Source organism: Cololabis saira, chromosome 1, assembly GCF_033807715.1.
Source record: "Cololabis saira isolate AMF1-May2022 chromosome 1, fColSai1.1, whole genome shotgun sequence".
NCBI lineage: Eukaryota > Metazoa > Chordata > Actinopteri > Beloniformes > Belonidae > Cololabis > Cololabis saira.
This window is the reverse complement of record NC_084587.1, coordinates 56001702-56021076: the sequence shown is the minus strand read 5'-3', so window position 1 is coordinate 56021076 and position 19375 is coordinate 56001702. Positions and strand designations below refer to the sequence as shown.

General features: G+C 42.5%; 1 long non-coding RNA gene across 4 annotated transcripts; it reads left to right on the top strand.

The window, feature by feature from the left end:
- The first annotated feature begins 2159 nt into the window (after nt 1-2159).
- Nucleotides 2160-6606, top strand: LOC133454346 (uncharacterized). 4 transcript variants are annotated; one of them, XR_009783366.1, is made up of 4 exons: nt 2160-2343; nt 2700-2770; nt 3450-3541; nt 5863-6606. It is a non-coding gene; the product is annotated as an uncharacterized LOC133454346 (long non-coding RNA). The 4 variants fall into 4 exon arrangements; XR_009783364.1 differs by having other exon boundaries at nt 2160-2363; XR_009783365.1 differs by lacking the exon at nt 3450-3541.
- Nucleotides 6607-19375: the final 12769 nt, after the last annotated feature.

Sequence of the window (19375 nt, the reverse complement as noted above, 5' to 3'; positions counted from 1 at the left end):
GGGATAGATAGAATTCCACGAAAAAGACTTTGAATTTCTTTAACGGAACTGAGTTAACCTGAACTGCATATCATTTAACAGAACTGGATGGAAGTGAAGATGAGTAGCTCGGGGCCCTCGTGGCTCCAGGGGCCACCTGCATCTAGATAAACCGTGCAGGAAGACAGGTCTGGGTTGAAAGAATGACGCCAACAAACTTTGTTGAGCCTCCCTGAGCACTATAACTTGTAAGGGCAATTTGAAGGAAAAATACATGAATAAATCAGTTAAAATGTTTGGCTGGGAAGGCGGTATAATACTATGGACAACAAATTAAGTTTCTGACTTTATTGTCTGGATCCAGACCCGCAGTTTCTCTACTGACCACGAGGGTCTCGGTGCCAAACTTAACAGAAATAAACATATTTACAGTCTAGTACAGCTACAAAAATAAATAATCAAATACATAAATGGACGTGTCCAGAATCAGAATCATGTTTATTTGGCCAAGTCAGGTCAAACAAGACAGGGAATTTGACTCGGTTATTTTCGCTCAATGTACAGTAAATAGGCAAATAGGCAAATAACAGCTCTTATTAACATATATACAATTTTAAAAAAGTGAAAGGCGCAGCAGTCCTTGGTGTTGCACCGCCTGAATGTGTTGCTGTCATGGAAAAGTTCAGACATTATATGCTTTATAACAAAAGGCCAACAGCTGTAAGAAACAGAATGGGAAGAGGGGAGGTTATAAGAGATGTAAATGGAGGGTCACATCTCTTTTGTAATGTATACCTTCCTCTAGAGAACTAGCATCCATATGTCGGGTGCAGGGGGCCAAAGATCGGTTCTCCTTCACCCAGCAGCTGATCAGTGCTGCACTGCTACAAGCAGACAGATCCCAGCAGGACAACAGCCCTGAAGCAGACCTGAACACCACCATGGAGGTTTATCCTCTGATGAACAAGGTGAAACCTGAACTGGGCCTCATCTACAGCAATGATGAGTTCTGTGGTTCTGTAGCAGCTCTTCATGGGGAATAATCTCCAGGAACCTTCTCAGAGACGGTGGCTCTGCTTCAGATCATCATCACAACTCCTGACTACAGCTGAATCTGAGAGGTGTTTCTGAAGAGAATCAAGACCTTCCTCAGGAACACGATGACACAGCATCCTCTTAATGCCTTGTTCATGCTGTCTGGAGAAGAAACCTGTCAAAAACAGGACATTTATGTTCAAAAAATAAAGCTGCATGTCATTATAATGTTGCTATTGTTAATTTCATTTATTCAAAGATGTGATACTTTAGTACAATATATGTCCATTTTGGAGTTTGGTATAGCCCCCCCTGGAGAAAACTACACCCGCTGCCGATGCATCATCACCTTGTGATTGCTTTGTGATAATCATATTTTGTCATATTTTATAACTTGAGCAGAAATTTCAGTTAAACTAAAACTGTTTAAAACCTCTCAGCTGCTGTGTGTATGTACATCTGTTCTTTTTGGTTTTAAATTTGCACTCCGACTTATTCTTAGAAATGTGTTGCAAAACATTGATTTCTGCACTGAAAACAGCAGAGAGAGCACATAAGGAAGGAGGCCACAGGGTAACTTATCAGAAAATACAAACGTTGTGCTGCTTTATTACTTATTTTTGTACTTGTTCAGTCAAACTTTGAACAATCTGTTTAGCTGTTTTGATCGTTTATAAAACATTGAAAAACCACACTAATGAACCAATCAGGATCATTTCACATAGAAAAACCAAATTTCCTGAATATAACAGATGAACGAAGTCATTAATGTTACAAATCTGATGACTGAAAATGACTTTAAGGGAGTTTAAAACCATCATCTGAACCTCTCCAGCAGGAACAAACACAATGTACCCCCAAATATCAAGATCCAGCCGTTTACACTCATTTATGCAAAACTGTCGTCCTACATTACACAGATTCTACAAAACATTAAAAGGGAAGGAAGAGTATGAAACGATGAACAGAGTCAGGGCAGTCAGTGCGCCATTCAATGGGTCCGCATCACTGTTTTTATTGACAATTGAACTACAAATCCCAGCAGACCGTAGCCAGCCGGGCCTCTTCTACGGCAGACGCGGAGGGACATGTGTCCTCCTCCAAAACCTCCTGCTCCCTTTGGTTTCGGGGGGGACCGCCCACTTTCTGCGTCTCTCTTCCTCCCAGTTGTTTATTTCCGCCTCGGTAACGTGGTTGTCTGGTGTTGACAGATGAATGATCTTCACTCTTCACATGATTCACATGATGGCTTGTTGGTCTGAAAGGCTTTGGCATGCATCGCTGGGATTGGCTGGCTCCTCCTCGTGAGTGCAGAACGCATATTCTCAGGTGATGAACACCACGGATCGGTAGGCATTACCAAAGATTCTCTATACTTATTGAACGTCTGTGGCATTACCGAGTACAACTGAAGCCTGATTTATGGTTCTGCGTTAAATCAACGCAGAGCCCACGGCGTAGGGTACGCGGCGACACGCAGCGTACGGCGTAGATTCTGCGTTGGTGTAACGCGGAACCATAAATCAGCTTTAATGCTGCATGAGACTCATCTAATTATTATTTATTATTTATGTATTATTATTATTATTATTATTATTATTATTATTATTATTATTATTATTATTATTATTATATTGTTATATTTATTATTATTTATTAATTGATTTTATTTTATTTTTGTTCAGGATTGAAGAGCTCTTCATTTGAGAACCCTGCTGCCTTGTGTAACACATGAAACCCACCCAATAGGATCCAAGTAAGTTACATGAACATTTATTGACAAACGTATGTATTTCCAGTATCCAACTCTGTTCATAAATGAATCACCTGTGAGTTGTCTCAGCTAACTAACAAAAGAAAAGGGTGCTTTAACAAAAATTTTACTTTGTACTGCCAAAACTAAAGCCGTAAGATTAATACTGGATGTTACAGTGGTCCAGTAAAGTTGGACAGATATCCGCAGATTCCCACTTCTGCGGTCAAAAACTCCTAAATAAAGAGACGTAAAACCTGAATGTGACCTCTGTCCAACCACTGACACGCAGACAATAAGCTACATGCCAATTGTCGTCAAAAGGAGACCTACTCTAAATGGACAAAAGATGTTGATGTCAATATGCAACTGGCTGTATGACGCTTAGTGGGGGACCGTCTACAAATTTCGATTCCCACATAAGATATTCAATAATGTCACCAATATGGCTTCAGTTAACAATTGCTTCCTACTGATGAAACTACTGTACAACAGTCGGATGGCAAACAGCAGATTTATGGACAATATTTATAATCAAAAACTTTCAATAACCCCACTATCACCAACTGTAGTGTCACCAAAATAAAAGCAGGCATTAGTGGTGTCATGTCAATCATGCTACAATACTCTCTTTTTACAACTGTTTGTGTGTAAATCTCATTTGATAACTTTGGTGTTACAGAATGCAGAACCACCAAACCAAACATCTGATTCCAATCAATGGCTGTCCATGATCTGCTGTTGCTGACACTACAACAGTCACATTCCAAACAGGTGCTCTTGCAGAAATGTGGACAATATTTAGTATCAAGAACTTGGATGACTGATAGTCAGCATATTGCCATGAATAGTTTGTTTGCTATTTTATCAAACCTTTTTTTTTTATATTTACAAGGCACTTCTGCTCGTTCTTCTTATACATTTCCATTTTACCCTGGTGAGGATATCCAGTTGAATATTAGTTAATGACATACTCAGAACAATAGCAATGCTGTGTTCAGAGTAATTTAAATGAACTGTTTCTCATTCTGACCCTCAATGTTATCTTGAGGAACTCTGTCATGTGACTGGCTGATAGTACTGACAAGCAGATGAACAGGTGTCCTAATTAGCAAAAAGTATAAAAGGATGGAACAAAAAAGGGTGGAAGTTATAAGAAAAAGTAAAGACCTGAGAATGAAATTAGAGCATGTTGTTGGGATTAAAGGGACAGCTCTATGTTGGTTTAAATCATACCTATCTGACAGGTTCCAGTTTGTTCATGTACATGAGGTTTCTTCAGAACAGTCGAGGGTCTGTTATGGTGGTCCGCAGGGTTCAGTGCTAGGGCCAATCTTGTTCAGTTTATACATGCAGCCGTTGGGAAGTATAATCCAGAATCACGGCATACACTTTCATTGTTATGTTGATGATACGCAGCTCTATTTGTCTATGAAGCCGGATGAAACAGAACCGTTAGTTAAACTTCAGGCATGTCTTAGGGACATCAAGGACTGGATGTCCAGAAATGTCTTGCTTCTAAATTCAGATAAAACAGAGGTTATCATTCTTGGTCCAGAGCATCTTAGGAAGGGATTAGATGGTGTTGCGATGGCTTCCAGTGCAACTGTGAGAAACCTTGGTGTTGTTTTCGATCAGGATTTGTCGTTTAAACCATATGTTAATCAGGTTTGTAAAATAGCGTTTTTCCATCTCCGTAATATTGCAAAAATTAGGAAAATCCTCTCGCAGAGTGATGCAGAAAAACTAGTTCATGCGTTTGTATCTTCTAGACTGGATTACTGTAATGTGTTAGCAGGATGTCCAAGTAATTTGCTGAATAGGCTCCAGCTGATCCAAAATGCAGCAGCACGAGTGCTGACAGGAATTAGCAGGAGAGACCACGTCTCTCCAGTGTTAGCGTCGCTCCATTGGCTACCTGTAAAATTCAGAATTCAATTTAAAATTTTATTACTTGCATATAAAGCCCAAAACGGCTTAGCTCCGCAGTATTTACAAGATTTGATAGTGCCTTATGTTCCTGGCCGAGCTCTCCGCTCCCAGGGTGCAGGTTTACTCGTAGTTCCTAGAGTATCTAAATGTAGATTTGGAGGGCGGGCGTTCTGCTATCAGGCACCATTACTTTGGAACCAACTTCCAATCTGGGTTAAGGAGGCTGACACCACCTCCACCTTTAAAACTAAACTTAAAACCTTTCTGTTTAGTAAAGCTTATAGTTAGTGTTTAGTAAACCTCTAGCTGGTGTTGGTAAATCTCTAGGTAGTGTAAACTTTAGTGTGTTAGAGTCAGTAATCATAGTCGCAGCTATAGAACAAAACTATAATAGTTAGTCTCAAATATAGCTTGGTGGTAGATATGCTGCTATAGGCTTATGCTGCAGGGGGGCACCGACATGATCCGCTGGGCGGTGCCTCTCACCCTTCTTCTCCTCTCCTCTTCCCTGCCTCTCTTCTCCATTACCATTTTTATTTATTATAAATATCTCATAGCTATCATTTTTGTCCATCGTTCCTGTAGTTTCTTGTGCCGGCCCCCCTTTTTTCTCTTTTGTGTATGTTTGCAGGCCGGAGCCTCAGGAGCTGCGTTCTGGCCTGTGTTCCCGGCCCTCCCCCCCCCCTCTGGTCATCCCATTGCTTCTTCCACCTGCCTACGTGGATGTCTGCTGTTGCTGCTTCCGCCTGCCTGCACCCAAAAAAACAGGAGATCAGTTGCCTGTAGGAATCAAGTTAGCCAACTGGGAGTAATATGGAAGAAAGGCATCATGGATGCCATTTCTGTCACCTGTAGTTTTGCTGCTGTGAAAACTTAGAAAATAAGCCGTGACAAGTCCTTCTGACTTTGAAATAATTATCATAGTCAATAAAATAATAATAAATAAAAGTAATTTAGACCCAACCCAAACTGAATATGTAATTGGCATGATACAGTAATTCCATTTCTGTCACTATTTTTGATTACTATCACCTTTTTGCTGTATTTTTCACTATTTATGCATTACCAGGTTGTAGTACTCCTCTTTCAAATCTAATGTATTTACACATACTGGATTGTGTGATTGAGTATTTGACTTATGCAACCTTGACAATATTTTCCAGGTTTGCCTGTCATCCCGACCTAAGAAACAGCATTTGAAGAAAATGGGAAGACTTAAAAAAGGAACCAAAGCAAAAAGAAAAGACTTATGGGCAATTGCTGGTGGAATGGAAGTCCTGGTGTACTCAATGTGGAGCCTGGACATCATTGAGAGAGATACAGGTTACTCCTCAGCGATCTGGTCTGAGCTATCAATATCACTGTTTGGTATAGACCAGAGAAAGAACCGTCACTGGTTGTGGGTGATATGGAATAAAAATCGAAACGGAGTGAGGGATTTGGTTTTTCGACAGGAGGAAATATCAGAGAGCATCACTTATACATTTGAGGGTATAAAAGAAGAGGATGAGTGTTCATGGATCAAACCAGAACCAGAGGAGTCATTGGTCATGGAGCAGTGGGCCGGAGGACCAGTGTCGGAGTGTCAGCAATATTTCTGATGAAAAAACACAAGATGATGCAGGGATGACCAACAGCAGTTTAACAGAAAGATTTCACACGTATAAACACCCATAAATATATGTACATACATGTATATATGCCTATGTCCACATATACTTCATATACACACTAGTAGTGTGTGTGTAATTCTTTTTATTTTTTTATTGAGATCAGTTGGAATATACAATATGAATCTACAGACCTAATGTAGGACCAGATGTGGCATCTTTTGATGATACATTCTGAAGTGATCCAAGTCAATGTCCCATGTTAAAATGTGTGACTTTAAAGCAGAAATAAAGATATCAGAATCAGAATCAGAAAGGGGTTTATTGCCAAGTTTGTTGACACACACAAGGAATTTGTTGTGGTGATTGGTGCAATACAATAAAAATATAAAAACAAACAAATATATAGAGATAAAATAAGAGATAGAATAAAGTAAAATGTATAAACAGAAATGTACAATATGAGGTTATAAAGTATGTAAATATGAGTCTTTACAAAAAGTGACGTAGGATGACAGATAAAATGTATAAACAGAAATGTGAAATATGAGGTTTTTAAAGTGCCGGATGTGAGTCTGTACAAATGTTACGGGGTTGGAATATTTACGTTAATGTAACGTAGAGTGGGATGGGGGGGCAGTCCGTGGTAGACGGGGGGGGGGGGGGGGGGGGGGACCGGGGCCTTGTTGATGAGGACAGCTGCAGACGGGAAAAAACTGTTCTTGTGGCGTGAGGTTTTGGTCCTGATGGACCGCAGCCTCCTGCCAGAGGGAAGAGTCTGGAACAGTTTGTGTCCGGGGTGGGAGTGATCTGCTGCAATCTTTCCTACACGCTTCAGGGTCCTGGAGGCTGCAGGTCCTGGAGAGATGGGAGGTTGCAGCCAATCACCTTCTCTGCAGAGCGGATGATACGCTGCAGCTGCTTCTGTCCATCACAGTGGCAGCAGCGTACCAGACGGTGATGGAGGAGGTGAGGATGGACTCAATGATGGCCGTGTAAAACTGCACCATCATTGTCTTTGGCAGGTTGAATTTCTTCAGCTGCTGCAGGAAGTACATCCTCTGCTGGGCTTTTTTGGTGAGGGAGGTGATGTTCAGCTCCCACTTGAGGTCCTGGGTTATGATGGTCCCCAGGAAGCGGTAAGACTCCACCGTGTCTGCTGGGGAGTCACACAGCGTTCCTCCTGTAGTCCACTATCATCTCCACTGTCTTTAGAGCGTTGAGCTCTAGATTGTTCCGACCGCACCATATTTACAGTCTAGTTCAAAAAAATTGTTTCGGTCTCAATCGTTTGATTTCACATGAGAACTCTGAGGAGGGTGAATTATTTTTATTTTTTTTACCACGCCAGAAGAGCTTATATCAAACATTACATTTATTTCTAATATGGTTGATTGGAAGAAGGCTCAGCCAATCACTAGCCGTCATCACTTCCTCATCCGTAATCGTCATGCTATCACCCGTTTGTAGGAACCCAGCTTAACTTAAACGGTCATGTCTGATTTTGCTGTTTAATGTTTTCTCATGTCTGTGGCCAGTTTTTCAAACAATGCACCATCCTTTCTGGTTCTGGGCATAAGCCGGTTTATGGCGTCCAAGGCTCTAAGGCTAAGTAGCTTGCAGATCTCCTCGTCTCGCCAGTTACTCATTTTGGAAGTATAGGCCCTACCTGTGATCTCTTACTACTGTTGTTACTCTCAACTGTTTCTTATTTTCAATTCAATTCAACTTTATTTAAATAGCATCTATTACAACAGAAGTTGTCTCTAGGATCTTTCCAGAGACCCAGAACATAAACCCCCGAGCAATTATTACATAAACAATGGCAGGTAAAAACTCCCCTAGTGGGAGAAAAACCTTAAGCCAAACAGTGGCAAGAAAAACTCCCCTTTAGGAGGAAGAAACCTGGACCAGGACCTGGATCATAAGGGGGTAGAAACCTGGACCAGGACCTGGATCATAAGGAGAAACCTGGACCAGGACCTGGATCATAAGGAGAAACCTGGACCAGGACCTGGATCATAAGGGGGACCCTCGTGCTGGAGGCCAGACTGGGCAGAGCAGGAAAAGATTTTATTGAAGAAAGAAAAAAAACCCTCCCCTGGTGGCTTGTGCTCAGGTTATGTGATGGACAGATCCCTCCCACGACCCGCCACCACCATGACCCACGATTAAGTGTATCCGAGGAGGCGAGTTATTCGCTGGGCCAGCACGACACGCTTACCTGTGTCAGTCAGTGTATAAAGGACAGGTGGCACGGTAGATCAGCGGGGTAAACGCAGAGTATTCAGCGATGTAAAAGGGGCTAATGGGAATGCTTCATCCATAGTTATATACAGTCTATGGTTGTCAAGTGACACCTCTGATTATGCCAGCAATGTCTTGGCATTCACTTTTCCATTAATCCATGCCCCGTGCTGCTCCGTGTCACTGGGATCAACTGTTTGCAGGACACTGAGCCAAACAGTGACTGGCTGTACGGGGCAGCTCCTGGATAGCTTGGTGTGGGACGTCTTTGTCTTTTTTTTAAATGTACATTTAACTAAACAACTTTAAGTGGTTTAGGTGGAGTTGATTTCGTTTTCTCTTGTTCCTTAGGTTTTTGCAAAGATGTAAGATTTTTTTTAATTCATTTTTGAAGTATTTACAGGTATGCAGCTTTGTCCATAATACTGTTCTGTCTTTTCCCAACTTACAGAATGACACAGTTTTGGATGACTTTCTGATACTTCTTCAGTCTCTCAAAGGCTTCATTGCATATATTCACAACCAAATCAATCTTCTACAAACTGAAACCTTAAACACTATTGAATCCCTTTTGAAGGAGATCTGAATGTAGATTTTAAAACATGTACATAAGTCCTCTCTCTGTGCTAGACATGGTCATTAAGTGTAAAATTAGACACTGTGCATACTACACTAAGGGCCCGATTTACTAAGATCCTAAATAAAGAGTACTAAATTGCATGTGCACTGAAAAAGTTTGCGCGTCCTATTGGACACAAGCTGTTTTTGTCAAAGGAGGAGACCTATCACAGTGCACGCTCTCCACTGGGATGTACGTAAAGCGGAAATACGTCAAGCCTCCTCAAAACGATACCGCCAAAGTAGCCTGCGTTTGTCAAGACAGAGCTGCAACAAGTCAAGACAGAGCCGCAACAAGTCAAGACATAGCCGCAACAATGGCTACGCCTGCGTCAGAAGAAGAAAGACAATCCGCTGAGTCGTCTGAGTCTGATAATGAGCCGGACTCGGAGCAGGGACTTTCACAAAATCCTTGGCCGTATCTTAACTCAATGTTTGAGTTCGACAGAGTAAAAAACGAGGGCACAGTTTTTTGTAAAGCAGTGGTCTCTGTTAAATCCTTTACGCGTTGAGGGGATACTCAGGATTGTCCACACGATTAACATTTCCTTTATAGAAAAGTGACATTTCTACGTAACAAAAAGTAAAAATCATTCACTCATATGAAACTACGGCATATTTGCCCCAAAATACTGGTTGATGATCAAATGAATTATTACAATAACTGGAAAACATATTCCTTCTCATTAAGCTCCTCCGTAGTTCACTATTGAATGTTACATAAAGACATATCTTCGTACAAAATAAAGTTGAAAATGATCTGCGTCCGGGGCTAAACACTGACATGTTTCCCTGGAATACTCAATGAAACAACCTTTCTTGTATCACATAACAACATCCATGAAATTCAAAATCTCCTTAACAATGTGCTTTCTAAGGTGAATATTTGGATAAAAAATGAACAAAACCTCTATTAATATTAAGAAAACAAATTATATATCATTCAGTTTCAATAAAGCAACAAAAGAATACGGAAAATCTGGCCTTTCAGATCAAAATAAATGATAAAGAAATAAAGAAAGTAAACTCTACAAAGTTCCTTGGAGTCCTCATTGATGACTGTCTAAACTCTAATCGTCATATAGATCACTTTTGCAAAACTAAATATCTAAGAATCTAAAAAATGCTGGTCTGCTTTTCAAACCGAGACGCCTGCTTCCACGCTCTGCTCTTCTTATTCTTTATTAACCTTTGTTTAGACAACATCTAAATTCCTGTACTATTATTTACTGTAATACTTATCCCAGCTATCTAAAAAATTTTGACCTTTTACAAAAAAGAAAAATTACTCGTGCCATTCCTGGACTGAATTTAATTCATCTAATCGCCATCTGTTTGCCCATTCTGGTATTCTTTACCTTAAAGACAATGGCCGGGTTTCCCAGATCCAACCTCTCTTAAGGATTTAAGAGAGGTTCAAAGAAGGTTTGAACTAAGAGAGAACCCTAAGATATGGGTGTTTCCCAGATGACTTCTTAACACCGTTCTTTAGTTTCGCTCTTTCAGAAGCTCTTTGGAGCAGCTGTCCGGTTCTGAAACCAAATCAATCGATGCCAGGCAAATCGATCACCGATCACTATCAGCGCATTTTCACACGCAGCACTGCTACCTAACGCACTAATTCCCTGCTGCCTGTGCGTTATAATGAAAAATTAAGATGATAAATATAATTCAATGACTCTTTTTCATCCAAACGGTGCGTTACTCCGTTATTTCTGGCTACAGTGAGGCTTTTTTTCCCCACACGCAGAAACCGGGAGTCAACGTGGTGGGCGTGTGTGTGCGTTCAAAAACATGAGCCAAGAGAAGGCGAGTTTCGCAAATCGCAACGTGGAATTACAGCAATCCCTGGTTTTTCGCAGGGGTTATGTTCCAAAAAGAACCCGTGATAAGTGAAATTCTTTTTACAATTATAGAGGGCTTCAGATTGCAGAGATCATCCCCGCCACGCACGTGCTCTTCTGAGCTGCTGCATCCCGCAGGTGGGTTTTTTCAAGAGAAGAAAATAGTTATGGGTCGTTGTCTTCGCTCTTTTTTCTTCTGGGCAAAAAGATTCTTTAATATAAACCGACACCATTGATTATATTTGAGACTGTAATGAACGATTCATCAAAGGATCCCGTTGATCAGCTGCTGCTTCCCTGTCATCACATAGATGCGCTCGGGCGCGGCGCAGGAGGATCGGTGTCCCGGCTGCCTGGACAGCGCGGTGCCGCGGTCCGACAGCACGTCCAGGGGACTGAAGTGCTGACGCACGAATGCGTTCATATAAACAGTTCTGCTTCGCGCACGGTGACGCGGTTGATTTGCAGCGAGAACATGCTGTATAGCAGCCAAATTATCAAATAAATGATATTCATGATCATCGTTTTATTTGTGCGTAATGCATAAAGCATATACAGGAACACACTTGAAATTCCTTATTTTTCTTTTTTTTCCCCCCTTTGCTGTCACCAATAAATGCTAAACAATATAAATCTAAAGTATAAAATAGATCAAAACTTGTGCGGGGTGCATTGTTTTAATATCTCATTGCTTGGTGTAATATTGTTTTGCCTGACGCGGCTGGATCTGTGAGTCTTTGTTCACTAAGATGGTTGTAAAGACTGGGTCAGCAGCATCTTTCATTTCCTTCTTAATGAAAGAGATACTTAAGCTAAGAGCGACTCTGGGAAACGCGATTTTCTTTCACAGGCTCCTTAAGAAGGTTTGAAAGAAGTCTTTCGCTGTTAAGAACTACTTAACTGATCTGGGAAACCCGGCCAATAACTACTCCCATAATGCTTGTACAATATATCAGGTTGTCTCAGGTTTCATTCTACTCATTCCAATCTCCGTTTCCCATCTCAAGGCCACTATTATTTATATTTCTTATTAAGAGCTGTCTTTACCATGTCTACCTCTATACTGCTACACCTTTCACTTTTTTAATCGTATATATTTTAATACATGCCACACTTTTATCTACCGTACATTTGTTATTTACTGTTCCTACTTTCAAATCCGAGTGGAAAACGAAATAACCGGAGTCAAATTCCTTGGGCAATATTCAAACTTGATTAATAAATCTGATTCTGATTCAGATTCTAATTCCTTCAATCCTTCTAGCATCTACTGTTACCCATGTTTCGTCTTCCTCGTTTACTATCGCATATGCTAATTGTAACCCTTCGTTCCAGTATCTAAAACAGTATCCGTCTAAAAACAAATTAATCGCTTTGTCAAATGGTGTTTTCACTAAGTCTTCCCTGACTTTATCGTCACAAACGATTCTTTGCATGCACTTGTGTGGTTTTCCCCTATGATATCCTTCGTGTGTATACAAAATATTTGATGCTTCATTTTCTTAATTTCTTTTTGATTAATTTCTTTTAACTGCTACATGCTGTATACATGTAGGGTCGTGTTTACACGTCACATAATTTCCAACCTTACTCCCCCTTTTGAAACAGGATCACTTGTTGATGATCCTGTTACAGAAAAACTCTAAATCCTAACGCCTAGTTGTTTCACCATGTCGTACAACTATTGGGTGGTAATAATAATTTTGCTTTGGAGGCATTAAGCCTGATGGCCTAGACGCAAAACCAATGATACATGAGGGCAAGCCTTTTAATAATTTCATACCACCTTAGTCGTGTCATAATGTGAGTGCAAGGCATCATGTTACCATTAGGTGTATCGTAAAATAATGTGATATGTAAAGGATTGGGGGAACAAGCGTAAGGACACCAGGTGCGACTCAGGGGCGCCACTGTTGATAGACCGTATATCGGGCCAGGAGTAACCGATGTTTGTGGTTCAAACAAAGTCCAACATACTGTACTGCTGCAGCCAGACCTGGCTGAGGAGATAACATGCAATGTCCACTCAGATGGTTGATTGACTCCGTGTCCCCCGTCCAGAAAGGTCAGCGTCAAACCATCGGGACCACACTGAATCATCACCTCCAACATGATCAGTTGGTCTGTCCCATCAGGTCACAGGGAGCTTGTGTGACACGAGGAAAAAATGTCTCAGGGTTTGCGCCCCACCCTCATCCTGAGGGGGCATGTAAATGGTAAAGTCTGTTTTTTCTCCAAAGCAGCCAGTCCCTTGGTGTCTCTTTGTGGGACGTGTCTCTCCTGGGTCTCTATGGCAACCCCCTCGCCAAACCCCCGGGCCCCTCCCCTTTAGTCCACCCATCCTTATGCGTGCGTATTGGTAATGTGGGGGTTGGGTGCTCAAGGTGGTTCATAAAATTTGTGTGTGTTTAATGCCTGATTTTACTACCAGTACCTCTTGGCTTGACCTCACCCCACTGACCCTGCGCCTGGCGCTGAAAGTTTCCCCTCTTTTTTTTTTTTTTTGTTTCTGTTTCACCCGACATGTTTACGACATGGTTTAGTGAAGACTGGTCTGTACCGTACCCCTACATTCCTTCGTTATCTTTTTCCGACCCCCTCCCTGTGTTCCAGGTAGCGTTTCAGTTTTCACTCCTTCTAAATTCCCAATCTCCTCTTTTCTTGTTCAAATTAATCCGAATTTATTTAAAAAATCCTTGGTTCGCTAATGGAGAACTAACCAATGTTTGTAAAAAGAAAATAATCTTTATATATTTTTCCTCTCTCAGCAACAGTTACAGTAAACAGAAAGTGACAAACCCTGTTCAAAAATGTAAAAGTAAATTATCCACTGACTGTCCTAATATTAATAACCATAGAAAAGTCCTAAATAACATTGTAAAACTTCTAACGCATATCTGTAATTTATCATTTCAATCTGGTCCTTTTCCTAAATAAAATAAAAATTGCAAAAGCACTTCTACTTCCCAAAAATGAGAGTAACCTCAACTATACAAATTACAGACAGAAATTACAATGTCCCTACTATCACAGATTCCAAAATCTGTATTCATCAACTCCTTTATATCAACGTTAATATTAGACGTTAATATTATTATGCCCTCACTTGAAACTGTGAATGTGAGCCGCCCCTAACCAATTCACCATATTCCGCTGTGGGGGGGCGCTCCAGTACACAGACAAACGTTCTTGACCTAAACAAACAAACTCCCAAAAAGTCCTCTCTCGAAGTTCATATATGCTTTATCAAATAAAAAAGTCTTCTTTATTAGACACAGAATGCATCATTTAAAGAAGCTCATTGTTAATGTTATCTTAAAAAATGTCAACAGAGAAGCTGAAGCTCATGTATTTTTAACAGATAAAAAGTCTCCTTTATAGACACAGAATGTATCATTTAAAGAAGCTCATTGTTCATATTTTTTAACCAAGTCAACAGAGAGAGGCTCATATGAATTTAAACCTTTACTTCTTGAAATATTATCTTATAATATCCAAATATATTCTAAAATTTGTCACCTATTCAACCCCTAAATAAGATTATTATCAGCATAATCTCTAGCTTTTTTTAAAGCATTAATAGTTATCTGTGCTGCCGAAAGACCCAAACAGCCCCTCCTCCTTCCATCGGAGAAACGCTGCATCTCTGCTTCTCTGCATCTCCAAGCACCATAAAATCTGCTATCGCTCAAAGCAGATCATGATCTGACTGAGGACTTTAACGACCATGGCATCCGAACCTGCAACTTCCACGAATCTATCTTTTACCTTTTTCCCCATTTTAAAACCAACTACGAAGTCAATTAAATCATACTTTTCTTTCTCTTAAAATGACAGAATATATTTCAACTGTTCACAAAATGTCATGAACATAACGTACAATGCACAAAGGCACACACACACATTATCTCTCACACACACACACACTTACACCCTATCTCTGTCTCTCACTCTATCTCTCTCCCTCTGTCTCTCACACACACATCTACACATAGTCTCTGTCTCTGTCACACACACATACACACATACACACACCAGCACACACGTAAATGCAGGCGCTTCACCCACAAGCGCAGCCCCTCCTTTCTCATAGCCAGGCCAGCAGCCACTGCTTAATTTTTTACATATATTCCACAATATTACCATCTCTATTTATTCTATTTTTCATGTCAACATAGATGTTACAGTATCTTCACGAAGCCAAATTCCCTCAACATTTAAAGTTTCTCGGGCATTTTAAAACATCTCTACAGTTTCCAAAATCCTATTCCATCCTCAATGCATACCATCAACTTTTCTTTTCAAAGTTTCTTTGGCAGCTCTTAGAATTCGGGTGGCCTCAATCCCGGGACTCTAACCCAGCAAAATCCGTGCGCCCGTCGACGTCATGGTTGGAGTCGCTACACTCGAGACTTCAGAATGTCTACGGTAACAGGATTCTCCAATAACCCTGTCCCTCAAAAGGGCCTCAAACCCCGACATCCTCGGACTCTAACCGTTAATAAACCCTTTCTAATAACATCCTGGGACTTAAACCCTTAACAAATATTCCTCTTAACTTATATATATTTCCTCTTTATTTTCTATTCCAGCTTTGTCCTTTCTTCATTAAATTTAGCAGTTGTCATTCCTTAAATTTAGCAATTCTTATAATTCAGCAGTTATCATTCCTTAAATTTAGCAGTTATTAAATTCAGCCGTTATCATTCCTTAAATTTAACAGTTCTTAAATTCAGCAGCTGGGTGTTTACTTAAGACTTTGGACACGGTCTTGATTTGAGTATATCCAATGCAGATAAACGGTCTGCTTACCCTGAATTTGCCGCGCGGGCCGTGTCCTCGCCTTTTTTCGCACCAAGCTGTTTTTTTGTTTTTCATAATTACCTCTTTCCTGATCTCAATCCCGGACGAGCCCCCAAATTGTTGTGATCGAATTCAATCACCCCGGGTTCTTTAATTGAGCTGGAAAAGGTAAATAAAAAGACACAAGACTGGGATAGAATTAAAGTAGGCCTCATGAGTGAGATCGGCAGAGCAGGCTCCTGCAGCCTGCTTGGTCAATCGTCCCGCCAGATCTGCCGGTCTCTGTCTTGAGAAAGTTTTATTACACTTGAGAAAGGGGGTGGCTTGGGGCCCCCCTTAGTTTATTGCTGGGGGCCTCTCTTATCTCGTGCCTGTTACAGCATGGTACTCTCAGTGAAAGTCAGAGATGCACCTTAGTTTCACATACAGAAACATTTAGTTAATCAGCACATGCAGTTTACATATTCAGTTTGATTTTAAACTATTTTTTATATAATCAATCATAACATAAGACAAAAATAACGGCAGATGAGGTTAAAACAGAGTCAGCGTTTTAACCTCCCGCGTTTTAACCTCCCGCGTCCCCCCACCGGCCCACGGCCGGTGGGGGGACGCGGGTGTCTTATCAGGGCCGGCTTTGCTGGTCCTGCTTCCTGGCTTCGGCCTCCGCTCCCCCTCTTGCCCCCCCTACACGATTCATACGCACATAGGCGAAAGGCGGGGGGTCCGGGTCGTGGGGGGCACTGTCCCGCGGGGCCTGGCACTCCCCGCCTCACGGTTTTAACTGCAAAATAGACACTGCACATTCAACACTTAATAAATACATTTGACAAGGACACGTAGTTCGGGAGGGGGGGGGGTCTGTGTCAATCGATACTTGGCCCTCCCTCCTCCCTGTTTTTATGGCATTAATCACATGCACTCAACACAAGGGGCGGGAGGGGGTCCCACATCACCCGCGTTCCCTCACCGGCCTGGGCCTGGGACGGGTGGGTCGGGTTACCCGGGCCTGGCGGGGCCCGCCGTGCAGCCTGGGGTGCCTTCTGGCGGTGCTGGATCCCCCCGGGGAGGGGGAAACGGTGCGTGATTGTATGTCTGTGTCGGTGGGAATGCGGTATGGAAGGGTCCTGCCATGGAGGATTTGAGCCTCCATTGGCAGGACATCAAAAACTTAATAATTTATCAATATTATTTTATACAAAGATGGTTATTATTATTATTATTATTATTATTAGTATTATTATTAGTATTATTATTATTATTATGTATAGTATATTATATTATTATTAGTATAGGTATCGAATAGGTGAATGGATGAATGAATGGGATGCCTGGGTCTGGGGCCCTCCGTTGTCGGGCCTGCGCGGGTGTCGCCTTGTTGGGGGGTTCCCTCTCTCCGGGCCCGTCTCCGGTCCCCCCCGCTGCCTCTACGGCGGGGCGCCCCTCTGGTCTTGGAGGGCCACTTTCGTGGGGGACGGGTGCGCCTGCCCGCGTCGGCGGCCGGGGCGGCTCTGTCTCTCCGGGCAGGCTGGCCCCCTGCCGGGTGGGGGTCGTTGGCCTGAAGGGTGAGGGCCTCCTGGCCGCGTGTCCGGCCCGGACCGGGTGGCCGGGGATTGCCTGGGTCGCGGTCCGCCGCCACGGGATCCCTGGCTGCTTCTTTCCGCGCCGTGGGGGCCCCGCCCGCGGGCCCCCTCGGCCGCCGCCGGGTGGGGGGGGGGCCTCGCAGGCGGTGGGTTGCCTCCCTCCTACTTCTCCCCTCTGTGGGGTTGCCGGTGGCCTGGGTTCCGGGCTCTTCCTTGTCGGCCTCTGGTCTCGCGGGTGGCGGGGTTGCTCCCCCCCCTCCCCCACTATAGATACACTTCAGGTGGAGCTTTGTTTGGTTTATTACACACACACACACACACACACACACACACACACACACATATAGTCATTTAGTCACATGCATACACATCCATGATCATATACATACACACACACACACATAGACATACACACTGGCTTGTTCACCTGCATGCTGGCTCTCTAGTTTTTGGGTTTAGGTAGCGGTAGCGATAGCTTAGCTCAGACTGCGATCAGATCTCAAGATTTAGGTCGATTGCTGTTCGTGTTTTGGATGGCTCCGTGCCGGTTTCGTGCTTTGTTTGTGGTTTTTTTGTTGCAGATTTCCAGTGCTTGACGTGTGTCTCCGTGTGTTCCTGCTTCCTGGATTGGCAGTGGATGTCGTCACCCCCCCCCCCTGTGTTTTGTGATTAATAAGCATGGGTTTTAATTAAATGTAATTTACGAAGGATGATTTCACGTTCAATAGGATAAGTAATCAATAAAATACAAAGTTTGTCACAAAGGCTTGGCCTGCTTGTGGGCGAGTGGAGGGGGTCACAAAGGTGGCAAGATATAAGGCGAAGAACTAAAGAAAAAGTGGCCTTTAATAAAACTTGTGCAACCATTTTTAAAATAGCATGCAGCAGAATAAAGACTCTCTCTCTGCGTATTCTTTGATTTTGGATGTCGTCTCCTTGCCACAATAACAGCAGCAGCAGATTAGCACCTTCCTTTCAAACGTATTAAATACAGACGCAATCACAATACGCGCAATTACTTTCAGGCTTGGTAAATCTCATTGCGCGTGGTAAATGGAGCAATTTGCATCTTCCCCTCCCAGTATTTAGCGATTTCTGGCGGGTACGCCCCATATTGATTATTCATCAGGGCAAAAGTACTAAATGAATTGCGTGTGCTATTTTGCGCATTTGAGAGACGCAGTCGTCTTTGCTGAGGCTGCTGCCCCCGCGACCCGGTAACGGATAAAGCGGGAGAAGATGAGTGAGTGAGTGAGTCCTCTTTGCACGCTGTTAGTAGATCAGCTGGCACTTTGGTATGCGGGTGCTGTCAAGTTTGCACACGTTTTTACACACGCAAACCTTTGGTAAATCAGGCCCTAAGGCTCAGCTTGCTAAGATTTAGGATGGGTTTCTGCAAATTGTGATAGATGTCAATAAGCTCCTGCAAACTTAATTCACAGGTTCTGGTCCTATATGTGTCTGTGTAACTTCTGGGTGGAAATCTTTAATACCTTGTCTGAGGTATTAAAGGAGAACATAAAACCGAAACCTATTGGTGCAATATTTGGGGTCCCTCCTCAATCAATCCTTTCTTAAATAAATCTAAATAGGACATTTTAGTTTTTTGCACTCTTCTCGCTAGAAGGCTGATTGTGCTGTGATGGTAATCACCCGCACCGCCCTGTCTGGATCAAGGATGTCCTTTATTTTCATTTTGGGGGATTATGGGGCCCATTCCTTCACGGAGGCCAGTGGGAAATCGAAGGGAGGAGTTTTGTGTTTTTACTTAAATAGTAACTGGTGCACAGATGCAGTGATATTACATCAACACTGTCGTGGCATCCTGGAATCGGTTTTTATTGAGTGTAAACCTTACTACATCCCTCTGCAAGCCCCCGTCCGTAAAGCGCTACAACAGCTGGCTAGGCAGATTTCCAACGTGGAACCCACTCGGCCGAACCGGGTAGTTCTTGTGATGGGAGATTTCAA